The sequence below is a fragment of the Armigeres subalbatus genome, chromosome 3, assembly GCF_024139115.2.
Source record: "Armigeres subalbatus isolate Guangzhou_Male chromosome 3, GZ_Asu_2, whole genome shotgun sequence".
NCBI lineage: Eukaryota > Metazoa > Arthropoda > Insecta > Diptera > Culicidae > Armigeres > Armigeres subalbatus.
This window is the reverse complement of record NC_085141.1, coordinates 212,326,965-212,340,847: the sequence shown is the minus strand read 5'-3', so window position 1 is coordinate 212,340,847 and position 13,883 is coordinate 212,326,965.

Genomic DNA, 13,883 nt, shown 5'->3' with positions numbered 1-13,883 from the left:
GGGCCCCTCTTGAGGACTGCTGGAGTACAGTTAAAGCAGCCATTAACGACGCAGCGGAGAACAACATCGGGTATATGGGTCGAAGTCGACGGAACGATTGGTTCGACGAAGAGTGCAGACAGATTCTGGAGGAGAAGGACGCAGCGCGGGCGGTCGCGCTGCAGCAAGGTACCCGGCAGAACGTGGAACGTTATAGACGGAAGCGGAGACAGCAGACCCGCCTTTTTCAGGAGAAGAAACGCCGCCTGGAAGAAGCGGAGTGCGAGGAGATGGAACAGCTGTGCCGTTCTCAAAATACACGCAAGTTCTATCAGAAGCTCAACGCATCCCGCAAAGGCTTCGTGCCGCGAGCCGAAATGTGCCGGGATAAGGATGGGAGCATCTTGACGGACGAACGTGTGGTGATCGAAAGGTGGAAGCAGCACTACGAGGAACATCTGAATGGCGCTGAGAGTACAGGCAGTGAAAGTCAAGGCAGCGGAGGAGATGACTACGTCAGTTCAGCGGACGATGGAAGCCAACCAGCCCCCACCTTGAGGGAAGTTAAGGATGCCATTCAACAGCTAAAGACCAATAAAGCAGCTGGTAAGGATGGTATCGGAGCTGAGCTCATCAAGATGGGCCCGGAAAAGCTGGCCACTTGCCTGCACAAACTGATAGTCAGAATCTGGGAAACCGAACAGCTACCGGAGGAGTGGAAGGAAGGGGTTATATGCCCCATCTACAAGAAAGGCGACAAACTGGAGTGTGAGAACTTTCGAGCGATCACCATCCTTAATGCCGCCTACAAAGTGATATCCCAGATCATCTTCCGTCGTATGTCACCATTAGTGAACGAGTTCGTGGGAAGTTATCAAGCCGGCTTCGTTGACGGCCGCTCGACAACGGACCAGATCTTTACTGTACGGCAAATCCTTCAAAATGCCGTGAATACCAGGTCCCAACGCACCATCTGTTCGTTGATTTCAAGGCGGCATACGACAGTATAGACCGCGTAGAGCTATGGAAAATTATGGACGAGAACAGCTTCCCTGGGAAGCTTACCAGACTGATCAAAGCAACGGTGGATGGTGTGCAAAACTGTGTGAAGATTTCGGGCGAACACTCCAGTTCGTTCGAATCGCGCCGGGGACTAAGACAAGGTGACGGACTTTCGTGCCTGTTGTTCAGCATTGCGATAGAAGGTGTCATGCGGAGAGCCGGGTGTAACAGCCGGGGTACGATTTTCAACAGATCCAGTCAATTTATTTGCTTCGCGGATGACATGGACATTGTCGGCCGAACATTTGCAAACGTGGCAGAACTGTACACCCGCCTGAAACGTGAAGCAACAAAAGTTGGACTGGTGGTGAATGCGTCAAAGACAAAGTACATGCTTGTGGGCGGAACTGAGCGCGACAGGGCCCGCCTGGGAAGCAGTGTTACGATAGACGGGGATACCTTCGAGGTGGTCGAGAAATTCGTCTACCTCGGATCCTTGCTAACGGCTGACAACAACGTTAATCGTGAAATACGAAGGCGCATCATCTGTGGAAGTCGGGCCTACTACGGGCTCCAGAAGAAACTGCGGTCGAAAAAGATTCGCCACCGCACCAAATGTGTCATGTACAAGACGTTAATAAGACCGGTAGTCCTCTACGGACATGAAACATGGACAATGCTCGAGGAGGACTTGCAAGCACTCGGAGTATTCGAGAGACGGGTGCTTAGGACCATCTTTGGCGGTGTGCAAGAAGACGGTGTGTGGCGGCGAAGAATGAACCATGAGCTCGCCCAACTCTACGGCGAACCCAGTATCCAGAAGGTAGCTAAAGCCGGAAGGGTACGATGGGCAGGACATGTTGCAAGAATGCCGGACAGCAACCCTGCAAAGATGGTGTTCGCTTCCGATCCGGCAGGTACGAGACGGCGAGGAGCGCAGCGAGCGAGATGGGCAGACCAGGTGCAGAACGACTTGGCGAGCGTGGGGCGTATCCGAGGATGGAGAGATGCGGCCTCGAACCGTGCATTGTGGCGTCAAATTGTTGATTCAGTGTTATCTGTTTAGATGTTAACTAAATAAATGAAATGAATGAATTTGTGTTTAAATTAAATGGAAAATATTAAATGCACATTGTGATATGATATTTGAAGGTCCTCGGCAGATCCAAGCTTTCCCAGGGGACATCGAACTAATTAATATCATAGAATCCAGGTGAAAGTTTATTAGAAAAGCAAGAATTGCAAACATGCTCTTTAAATAAAGATGTTATTCACATAGGGTATTTGTTCCATTATTAGTAACATGCTCCAATTTTAGATTTAGAGAAATGACCTATTAGACAAAAAATTAAGGTCCTATAAGGGCTACATGTTTATATTAAAAACAAATTTATAGGGGGAAAGACGGCTTTGGCAGGTTTTGTTCTATTATTGGCAGGGGGGTTTTTGTCGACTGAATTTTATGAAATTTGGCCACAATATTTTTTTATATGCAAAGAATGTTTAGGCCAAATTTGAGCCTAGTCAGTCATAAAACCCCCCCCTGCCAATATAATAATAGAACAAAACCTGCCAAAGCCGTCATTTCCCCCACCATATTTTTTTTTGGTAAAGATGTTTAATTTTGATACACATAGTTAAGTTTGCCATTTTAGGGTGTTTTTATGAGATATTGCGAAAAAAGATTCGGCTGCCGGTGGGACTTGAACCCACACTATTCCATTTAGTACACGGACGTATTACCAATTATACAACAGCTGCCCTTGCGAGAAGTTGTTCCATAACCAGCTAATAACGATGGGATATCAGTCAATTCCCCGTATCTATTGAATCTGCTTTGGCAACATTTCACACCCTGTTCTCTCTACCCAACTATGTGTATCAGAATTGAACAACAGTCGGTTGCGTTTGAATCACAAACATGTGCTTCTATTTGTCGTATTGAGGCGGGTTTGCTTCTGCAACGACAATAGAGGCTCGTTTGCCACCGAGCGTCCGACCAGCTGCGGTGTGTGATACTGCTGCAGGGAATCATCGTTTCTCTTTTTCTTGATTGATGACTTTTGAGGGAAGTCAGGTTTTTTTTCTTTTTTGGAAAAGATGTTCAATTTTGATACACATAGTTCAGTTTGCCATTAAAGGTGTATTTTTATGAGATATTGCGTATCAATTCTGATACACATAGTTGGGTAGAAAGAAAAGGGTGTGAAATGTTGTCAAAGCAGATTCGATAGATTCGGGGAATTGACTGATATCCCATCGTTATTAGCTGGTTATGGAATTGACTGATATCCCATCGTTATTTGCTGGTTATGGAACAACTTCTCGCAAGGGCAGCTGTTGTTTAATTGGTAATACGTCCGTGTACTAAATGGAATAGTGTGGGTTCAAGTCCCACCGGCAGCCGAATCTTTTTTCGCATGGCAAATTTAACTATGTGTATCAAAATTAAACATCTTTTCCAAAAAAAAAGAAGAAAAAATCTGACTTTCCTCACTAGTCATCAATCAAGAAAAAGTTTGTACATAATATGTGAAAAAACTTATTTACAAATTAGTCCAATGACACCGAAATGATATTTCCCGTCACTGCTCATATACCAAAAACTTTCTTGAAATGGATGTTTTCGACTTGATTTGTGTCATTTTTTAATGCTCTTGTGCATGCTTACTGCTGAAAAAATTCAAAAATAAGAAACAACGCTATTTGCACTCCAATCCTTTGTTTTTGATTGATATCAATAGGTTCATGTAATAAGTTCAAGGAGCAGTGACCCAATTTGTGCTTTACTAAAGCTCCTTCCGTACTTACGTTAACAAACTATCTCAAATGTTAAGAGTAATGTGCGCAGCATCGAGAAGATAGTGGTATGCCCAGTAAAGTCGTTTGTACGCAGGCACCTTCAAGGTGTCAGACATAACTCTACTCCACAAATCCATAAATCTGTACAGCTCGTTTTTACACTGCTTCTTATATGACGTTAATGAATAAAGAGTTCACGTGAAGTGAAAGACACTTCAACAATATTGAATCACTGTCGTTGCCGGGAATGAGATGAATGAGACGCATTTTGTATCGTGGCCGCAGTTATCACGAATATTTCTAATAGTCCTGAAAACGCCGCTCACGAGTTTCTCTCGGTCATTATTCCTATTATCAGGTTTATAATCTTAAATTCATCTATAATAATGTACTTAAAATCGTTCAACTTCAACAAGCTGTTCCATATCAAAACGGTTCGAATTTTTCAGGCAAGTGTGGATCTAAAAACAGCACTTGTAGCCGATTGTCGCCACTAGCCTTAAATTTACGAGTTTCAGATTTTGAAATTCTGGTTTATTCTGAAATTTTTGTAACCAAGAGAGTGTTATTTTGATAATCTCTCTCCGTTATCGATAATAATTTTAATAAACACATTTTCGTCGAGGATTTGCCTACAGCTTTTGATACATTGAATAAAAGCTGGTACATGATTGCAGTATACAAGTGCTATATCAGCATACTACTTTTAATGCTGACGACTCATTGGAAGTTGAGAAATATGCATTTGACGAGATATTATATTAATATTCTTCGATATCATGCAGTTACGTCTTAAAAAGGGCGTAACTTCAACACCAGAGTCCACAGATGCAGTACATCCCCAGAATTCAGTTCCAGGTATTTGTTTTGATGGAGATTTAATAACAATCAGGGTAGAACCGCGGTTGCAATAGGAACACCTTTTCAATGTACCCTGCTTTCATACGTTAGGCGAAGTTTTTGTGTGATAGAAGAGCTTCTTTTTCTGCTTAGACTTTTCAAACACTTGTTAGAAGGCTCCCCACTGCATCTTCAGAGAGGTTGGTAATTTAACTCCACCATCGGATTGGATGAATGCGGTTGCTGATTGGACAACATACCACTATGGTGTTCAGATTATCGGATTTCGGAGGCTGAGCGTTCCTTACCCTTTTTGGAGGGAGCTTATCAGTATATTTGGCCTTCCGTAGAGTTCATGCAGTGTTTCCATAGCGGACGATACCTATGCCGGTAAAAGGAGGCAACTTTTAACTGCCTCAACTGCTATACTGCTGAACCTAGTAAGCAACTTTGCAGTCTGGCCAAGTTCTCGGCGTCCGTATACCCGTAGACCCGCACCTGCTCTTCACACTGACTCCTCTTTTTCTGGTAGATGACTTATCCTCTTCGCCCAGCTTCGTCAGCAATCAGTATCATCGACACAAATACTCCTAATCTTCATCAATTTTTTTTCAGCTTGGCTGCTTCTTCTCGTTTTCTTGTTTTTTTTTCTTTTTCGCGCGCCTCTTTTCCATTGATCTTCCATTTTAGGCTTTACTGTAATTTCTGCCGGTCACGGCTACTTTCACTGACAGACGATTCATGGAATGATACATTCTACTTTAATGCGTTCTCCCAATCTGCCAAACATGGATTCACCGCCACCCGTGCACTGAAAGTGTACCCACGATTCCCGATTCCTTTTAATCATTCCCGTTGTAGTGTTGCTCGGATAGCCAAGCAAGCCAAGCACAGCAGAGTGTGATTGATTCGCACTCTATACAAATCCGCCCAGCCCGTTGTTGGGGGCATCGAGTGAGATGCTCTCGAATAATAAACAAGGTGCACTCGCTTAACTGTGGATATACAACAGTAAAGCACATGTGAAGATTGGACAAATCAAGTATACGAAAGATCTTCAATTTGCAAAAAGGAGCTAACCCCGGTGGAGGTTGGTACTCGGATTCTGATGGCTTTTCCGCAAACGCGACCTTTAAATGGCCTTGTTATCACGCCTATCCAGAGACACGTGGATTCTTTTTCGCAAATTTCATATCAATTTGTCCATTTCGAAACATGTGCTGTGCATATGCACAGCCAAGATATTTAACAAAAAAAATCGCGAAGAAGTTTATGAAACGATTTCGGAAGGACTGACTATTTACAATTACTATATTCTTACTAGACTAGTTGATGTAAATGCACCCTTGAACCTCGCACTGCATCCCAATAGTCGTCTTCAAGATTGGATTCCCACGTTGGGCACCAGTCTCTCAAGTGCATCTCTGTTGCAGGAACTTCCAACTTGCAACAATCATTCATCCAACTTAAGATGAACAACTGCGTAGAATGTTCTCGTAATAGAAACTAACACCGTTTCGTTAGTTGCCATGCTACGAAGGTGTAATTTATTGCATTCATGTTTAGATCACATTCAACGGTAAGAATACTCAGAAAATAAATGAACTGGACAAAAAGTATAGCGACGAGCGACATTTGTTTTGAACGATGGGAGACAAGGATCAGCTCACCCTAGGGACCTATTCCAAAAATTTCATGCAGCCCAAGATTCAGCGAAATTGATGAGACATATATGTACTGGGAAAGGTTAAGGAGGTATCTAGCGGGATTCTACGTTGTGGAACTGAGTCGCCTTATTCAAGAGCAGCCGACGGTGAAGCGAAGTGATGCTGTTTGAATCCCATGCAAGTCTACACCATCGTTCGAGGAGTGGACGGCAACAATTGGACTATTCAAGTAAGATCCAACCAATTAGACCCTTATAACTCATTTTCATCATCTTCATATTACTATTCAGCAACTAAATATGTATTTTTATCGTAATTTGAAAAATTGGGTACCAGTTTTGCACATTTTTTTTTCTATTTTTTTTGTGAGCTTAGGAGATTGTTTATATGACATTGTATGAATGGTGTATGCAATGCGTATATTGCCGCTCGGTGGTTGCAAGGGCTGACTCTATGTTGTCTCCATGTGTTTGTGTCCATATTTCAAGTAAAGACTTGTAGAATATTTTCTACATTTCACCGGTTTCAATGATATCGGAGGCGTTCGCATCAACGTCTGTTCGGTAGATCGGCACCAACATAGAGTTGTTGGCTATGGGACTACAACAATACTTTGCTGACAAATAATCTTGTGCTGAAGAATAAAAGAAGAAGCCCGTATTATCAGGAATTTATCCATATGCGCTTTCTTCTTCTTCTTATTGGCATTGCATCCCCACACTGGTACAGAGCCGCCTCGCAGCTTAGTGCTAATTAAGCACTTCCACAGTTATTAACTGCGAGGTTTCTAAGCCAAGTTACCATTTTTGCATTCGTATATCATGAGGCTAACATATGCGATGCGCTTTGAGACCATCAATTTGCATCGAGGTCATAATATTCTCGCAAATTTATCAGCAGCCACGTATTCATGTTATCATGGGGAATCGCTATGAAAAACTTACTTATTTGACACTTACATATATGCATAGTGTTCGGCTTCGATAGAATAAATAACATAACGACATTTTTTTTTTTCAGTTTTAATGGACTCATGGAGACGTGGTAGGATGATAGCGAGATATTTACAATAACGTACAATTTTACGATACAATTTTCTTGAACTTTTTTAAGGAAATATATGCAATGTAGACTGAGTTTCATAAATGTGCTTTTCATCTTCTGCTTTCACCAAGCAAACAACACGTCGACAGTTTTGGCATTGCAATTCAGCTGGTAGTATTACTTATATGGATCATAATCATCATTGTTATTATACTTATTATGTTATTTCTGATATCTTTATATTATTATTGCCAAATCTAGTTGTTAAACATCTAATATTTAGAACTATATATTATATACATATATAATAAATCATCACTCTAGATAATCGATAATAATATTTTACATTGGTCATCATATTGTACTCTATTATATTTAGGCATACATATAAATAAATATACATATATTATTGGGTTGGAAAACAGGTCTCGGGAAAAAGCATCACGAAGTTGCGAAGGAATATTTTCTCCACAGTTAATAAGGATTCGACGCGTTGACCGGCTAATACTTAACAAAGCAAACCTTGTCATACAAAAAATATAACATAAATAATGTATGGTATGGGTTTTGTGAAACCGTAGCAAACGCGAGAGCAAACGCCTTTATGATTCACTTGTGATATTGATATCTTTTCATGTTTAAATCTATTATAGAATACACCCAATATTTTTTTACACGGTTGGTATTCTTCAATTTCCCGGTTAACCCGATTTTCCACAGCTTTTCAAATACCAACCGAATTTTCTTCGATTTTTTGCATGGGGTTAACTCATAGTTTCATCAACGCTGAAGGTCGTAATCAACTAAAACCAACCCTTGTAAAAAAAGAACCGGGTGTAAGTGTCTTCTGCTATAGCCTTTTCAGATCACGAGCTTAACGACATGATAAAGAGCAGCTTGACGTCACTTATCTTAATTTTATTACATATGAAATCTCGGAATGTATCTCGTAAATGTTCATAATCTAATTAGGCTATTACTGAGTTGAAAAACAATTGTGATTAACAAAAACTACTGTTTGAAAACTTGCGTTGTTTTTGTCGATACTTGATGTGATTTAACAAAAACCCGGCCATTCTACCCTCATTTAAAGATTTTTAGCTTCCAAATACATTTCTGTCTGGATACGAAGAACAACAAATAATAATATTTAATCATTTAATCATATACATATTTATTTGCTTCATCAGATGACTTGTATCATTCTTATTTTCCCTAATATACAATTAATAAATCAAACATAGGACCAACAATCAAACTCATTAGAATGGTCATTTTATGTTTTTGGTCGCAAATATATTGAATACATTATATTCCAAATATGTATTATTATTTTATATTTTATTTTAGTTATAATACATATGCTATATTATACGTTGTATGTAGGTAACTATAAACATTTTTTTTCAGTGGATTAACGACTTTGTATGCCGTCAGGAATAATTCGATATAGGCCGAGGTCCAGTGATCTTCAACTAAAACTCCACCGTATTACGTTGTGCTTACAGGAAGTAGTTATAACCTGAATTTACGATGAAATGGATATTTCAGAATAAAGTGTTGGAGCACAGTAGCTTTACAGGATTTTTGCCAGATCAATATTTCATACATTCTCTACATATGCCTAAATTTCCTAAATTACAATATTTTTGGTTTGACTGTAAATATATGAGATGGGGTTGGGAGGGTGCATCAGGGCATCAAAGAAAGTTACAACTGGACAATGAAGTGGTAGCCAATCGGAGTCAAAGAAGGAAAGTATAAGTCGTTCGCGCCTATTACTTTTATCTCCAACAGTTGTTAACCAGTTGACGCGCCCTTCTTCAAACAAACCATCCCGTGGAAAGCTAGACAATTATTGCAAATTTAATTATTCTTTTTGTAGGATCATTCTGCTGGAAGGAGATTCTCATTTTCCCGTGGGTTTCGTGTAAGTGTCTCTGCTTACAGGTCCACGACCCCTCCCCATGGCCACTGCGAGTTAGACCCCTAATCCCAAGGCGTCAAGCGACCCGTGCCGAGGGGATGCATAGCCAGGGGGGTGAAATAATAAGCTAGGCCTTTAACGGAGTCTGTGGGGTACCTGGGCACCCTCCACAGTAATTGTCCCTTACCGCGTCATGCTGGGCTCTGGCGTGGTGGACCTCTTTTCCCGAGCAACTCGTGGGACCAAAATGGAAAACCAAGTCAATTCTTCAATTAGTGTTAGTAGTGTAGGCGACAACCCCTTCGCAAGAGGTGGGTTGTTCAGGTCTCCGCCTAGGATGCCAAAGGCAATAGTCGGCAGCTCAGTGCGCAGCGCTAGCGTGGGTCACTTAACCCTCATCTCGGCAAAAAAAAACGACGGTAGGGGTTATTGACGGCCCATGGCTTGTGGAGGCGATGAACCGCAAACGCGATGGGCTTTCGGCCTTCGAGGTGGCGACGAAACAACTGGACGCCATCATCGACTTTGCGTCATCGAAGCATAATATCAGCAAGGACCTCAAGAGGACCTTGCCGAAACTTCGAAAGCCGATGCTGGACGCTAAGCTGGAGAGGGCGGTCGGGACGGCCAAGTGAAAACCCGTGAAATCGGTGGAGTCGAGGTCTACCCAGACTGAGGCTCAAGGATTCCCGGACTCGGGCAAGGTCGAATCGACCGAGGGCGTGCCAGCGAGGACGGTGGTGCCAAAGTCTACCCAGACTGAGGCTCAAGTATTTGCGGGTACGTCGGGGGTGACTGCTCCAACGGAGCAGACACAAAAACGGGGGAGACAGTCTCCAGGGGATGAGCTCCCTGGGGGCCGCTCCAAAACGCGGAGGGTTACTACCCCGAACAAGGGTAGTGGGGCTGGAAAGCTGAACCCCGGCCAGGTACCTCCAAAACCGGGGGAGGAAGGACCTGGAAAGGTCCGTCCACTCAGGAAAGACGGTGGTAAGGGGTTACGGCAGGCTGAAAGTTCTCAGCCGCACCAGACCAGGGAAATAGAAGGGGATGACGCCTCCTGGACCCTGGTCAAGAACAAGAGGAAACCGAAGACGTAAAGGGACGAGTCTAGGGTAGGCGCCAAACGCTCCAGGGGTGATGCCATAGTCATCACGGCGGACGAGGCTAAGTACTCGGACGTTTTGAAGGGGATGAGGAGTGACGATAAGCTCGGTGAGCTCGGCGCCGACGTACGTCGAATAAGACGTACCCGGATGGGCGAGATGATCCTCTAGCTGAAGCGGGGCGTCTTGCGCAAGGGCGCCGCCTACAAGAAGTTGGCGGAGGAAGTTCTAGGCGAGACGGTCAAGGTGAGCGCACTCACTACGGAGGAGAATCTAAGGGTTAAAGACCTGGACGAGATCAAGTTCAGGCGCAATTAAGAGGTGGTCCAAGGGATCGGAGTCAGCTTCATGGGTCATACCGGTGGTCATGCTCTGTGGTCGAATTCGATCCTTTTATCGAACAAGTGGCCGCGCGAAGAACAACATGGTATCGTCGCTTTCGCGGCGTTGGTCAACCGGGCGGGTTCCGAGCCCGAGGACGGAAAGGGGTCCTCGTCAAGGCTGGGGCAGACGTAGGCACCGCGTCGGCAAGTCCCTCTGTGTGCTGGCGAATAGGCCCTATCGCAGAAAGGTCAATTTGGGGTGCACGCGGCATCATCATTCTTGATACCAGTCGTGCAGAGGGAAGCAGGCGCGAAGTCGACCCTTCCCACCTTCCGAGGACATACGGCGTGGTAAGGCCACCTGGAAAGCCGGCAACGCGCGGCACGATACCATGGTGTTCTTCTAAAAAAGCGCGTTACGATGTTCGGTGCTGCAAGGACACGTAGTTTATTCCGAGGGTGCGTTGTGCACTATTGTGCATGGGCTTGGCGGCAATGGAAACGGTTTAGCGGGTCGGGGATGTAGTCCTGCCTTCCTCGGTGATCCCTAACCCCGCACTTCCTGGACAACCCAGGATGTCTGTTGAGCAGATTCCCCCTCCATTGCTTAGGAAGAAAAAAAAATCCACCACCCCCATTTTTAGCCCTTCATACAGCAGTGTGTTGAATGCAAAATCATATTGAAATTTGACCTTACTGTCAAGTGGACCGCATGCAGAGCAAGACTCTAGCCAGGATGGTGGCTAACTACATACATACATACATACACATTCAACGGTAAGAATACTAATCATTAACTTATTCAGTATTTTCTATCTCATCATAAAAGGATAACTCCAGTGTAATCTACTGAAACAATGCAATACTACGAAATAGGTAAGTATTAGATCACGGACAGTAAAAGATCATGTTTTATACTAAGAATTGCTACACTCGACATATATGAATTCACTTTAATTTTCCATTTTTACGTGGTATTTAATAAAGAAGAATGCAAGATATAGTACTCGCAAATGCTAGTTAATTCACTTTATTTTCAACTTTGCTGCCGGTTGAGATTTGCCAGCAAGGAATCGGGTATTTGGCTCATCATGATGCGTCATGCATCATCATCTGCAGACAGTTGTACTGAAACGAAGGGTATCTCGAACAACATCTTTTTATCTGCATTCGCTACAGTAAAAATATTCGCAAAACCTCAAATATTTCAAAGTTATTTTTTAAAGTTCATCAACTTCTTTTAGGGAAAAATATTTACGTGGTTTAGCTCTCCCATGAAAGCAATATTTGCTGTTATCGTGGAGATAATGGGTCCAGCTGCTCAGCATCATACAATCTCTCGTGAAAATTCTGGATGTCGACAACCATTAATTTTTATTTCTTTGGTCCTTTCTCATCCCTGTGATCTGTTATCACTCTGATGGCGGTATCATGCGTGTAAGATCAGTAAGAGAAAAATGCCTTAGTCTAGACTTCCAGTCTCTGCACATATACAAAGCAGAATCCATATGGCTATTGATATCCAAAACGATTGCCATACTGGCAAGACGAACCATGATTGATATAAGATTTGGTCAAAGGAATAAATCTAAATCTTTATATTTAAATCTTAGCCTTACGCCGCTCCATAACCTTTGCAACTCAAAGAACATAAAGTTTTTATGAAGGAAATCTAATATTTATGTTGATTGAGATCAACCCATTATCTTCTTTTGTTTCCACAATCTGCTAGAAAAAGCACAAATTTGAAGAATTCAGTCCATTACGAGCATCTGTGTTCGATTAAAAGAAAATAGATCAAGCTGCAGCTATTATCCTTCATTTTTTCCCAAACGAAATACGAATCACTTCTACATGTTTGTTTTTTTGTCGTTCCCAGGCATTCATATCAGCGAATACAGTATGCATGGTTTTTGTCAGCCGTAGGTCCTATTTTTATACGCCACGGAGTCATCGGGCAAAATCTAATCTGTAAAGCAGTGGAAACGGCGATGAGGGTAAAATTACAACCGGACCAAATGCAGTGAAAAATAGGAAGCTGCAAAAAGATCCGACTGTGAAAGCTTTATGAATCCCCGCCTGAGAACCGACGTTTCAGTTGGCTGCTGGCATTTCCGATGATTTCCCATGAATGACTGAATCATTGTCGCTTCGACGGTGGTACTCAGAATGTAAAGCTCTCGGTGGGTGGTGCGATGCTGGTGGCGATAATCGTCATTGCTGATGGAAATCATTCGGTGCTGAAGAGAAAGGCAACATGCTGAGAAAATGTGAGAGAAAGTCATTATGCTCAGTGAAAGTGAGAGAAAATTACTATGAGAGAACACACAATAATGGGACGCGAAAGAACAAGGTGATTATTTTAGTGAGAATGGCCAGCGTCAACGAAGAATCAGACTGTGTGCTCTGTGTTGACGGAAAAGGGAGGATGAGGAGTCTGGTCGGAAAATGCACACATGTGTGCGCTTGGGAAAGTGTCCTGGATGCTGCCTACGGGTAGAGCAGCTGAGATCGCATGGAATGACAGCGGGGCAGAGATATGCTTTTCTATTTGGAAACAGCAAAAGTCATCAAGCGAATAATGCTAGCAGATAGGGGTGCAGCTTTGTTTGTCGTGGTATGTGTGTGAATGCTATTGGTATTAGCGCGTAAGCTAACGGCGAATAAAATCAGCATTTTCACTCAATTTTCCATCCAGTGTTTGGTGGTTAGGCGCATTCATTTATATAATTCTGCCGGTCGGTGGCATACTTTCAGAAAGTTTAGAATGAATATCTCTACGTTAATATATCCAAAAAGTACCGGTGATTTCCTGCATATTGTACGTACCTTTTGGAACTGACTTTGATTTCAAACAATTTCTAGAATGTTTCACACGTTCGGGTTATAAAAAAATCCATGTAACCTTACGATTCCTAGGGCTGTAATTTTGAAAAATTGTTATAAGGCGGAAAGTACTAGTATAATTCGATGACGGATAGGTACTCTATTGAATTTTAAAAAGGAAATGAAATTGTCTTTAATTAACTAATTTGAATTTGTTTTACAATAGGCGCAAGGAAGTCAATTTTTTATTTTTATTTTTTTTTATTTTATGACATTCCGATCAAAATGTAGGAGTAAATTTGGTCACAATTGTAGCATTGTACTCAGGCCAAACCGCATTAAAAAAATCAACTTTGATTTTTTATTG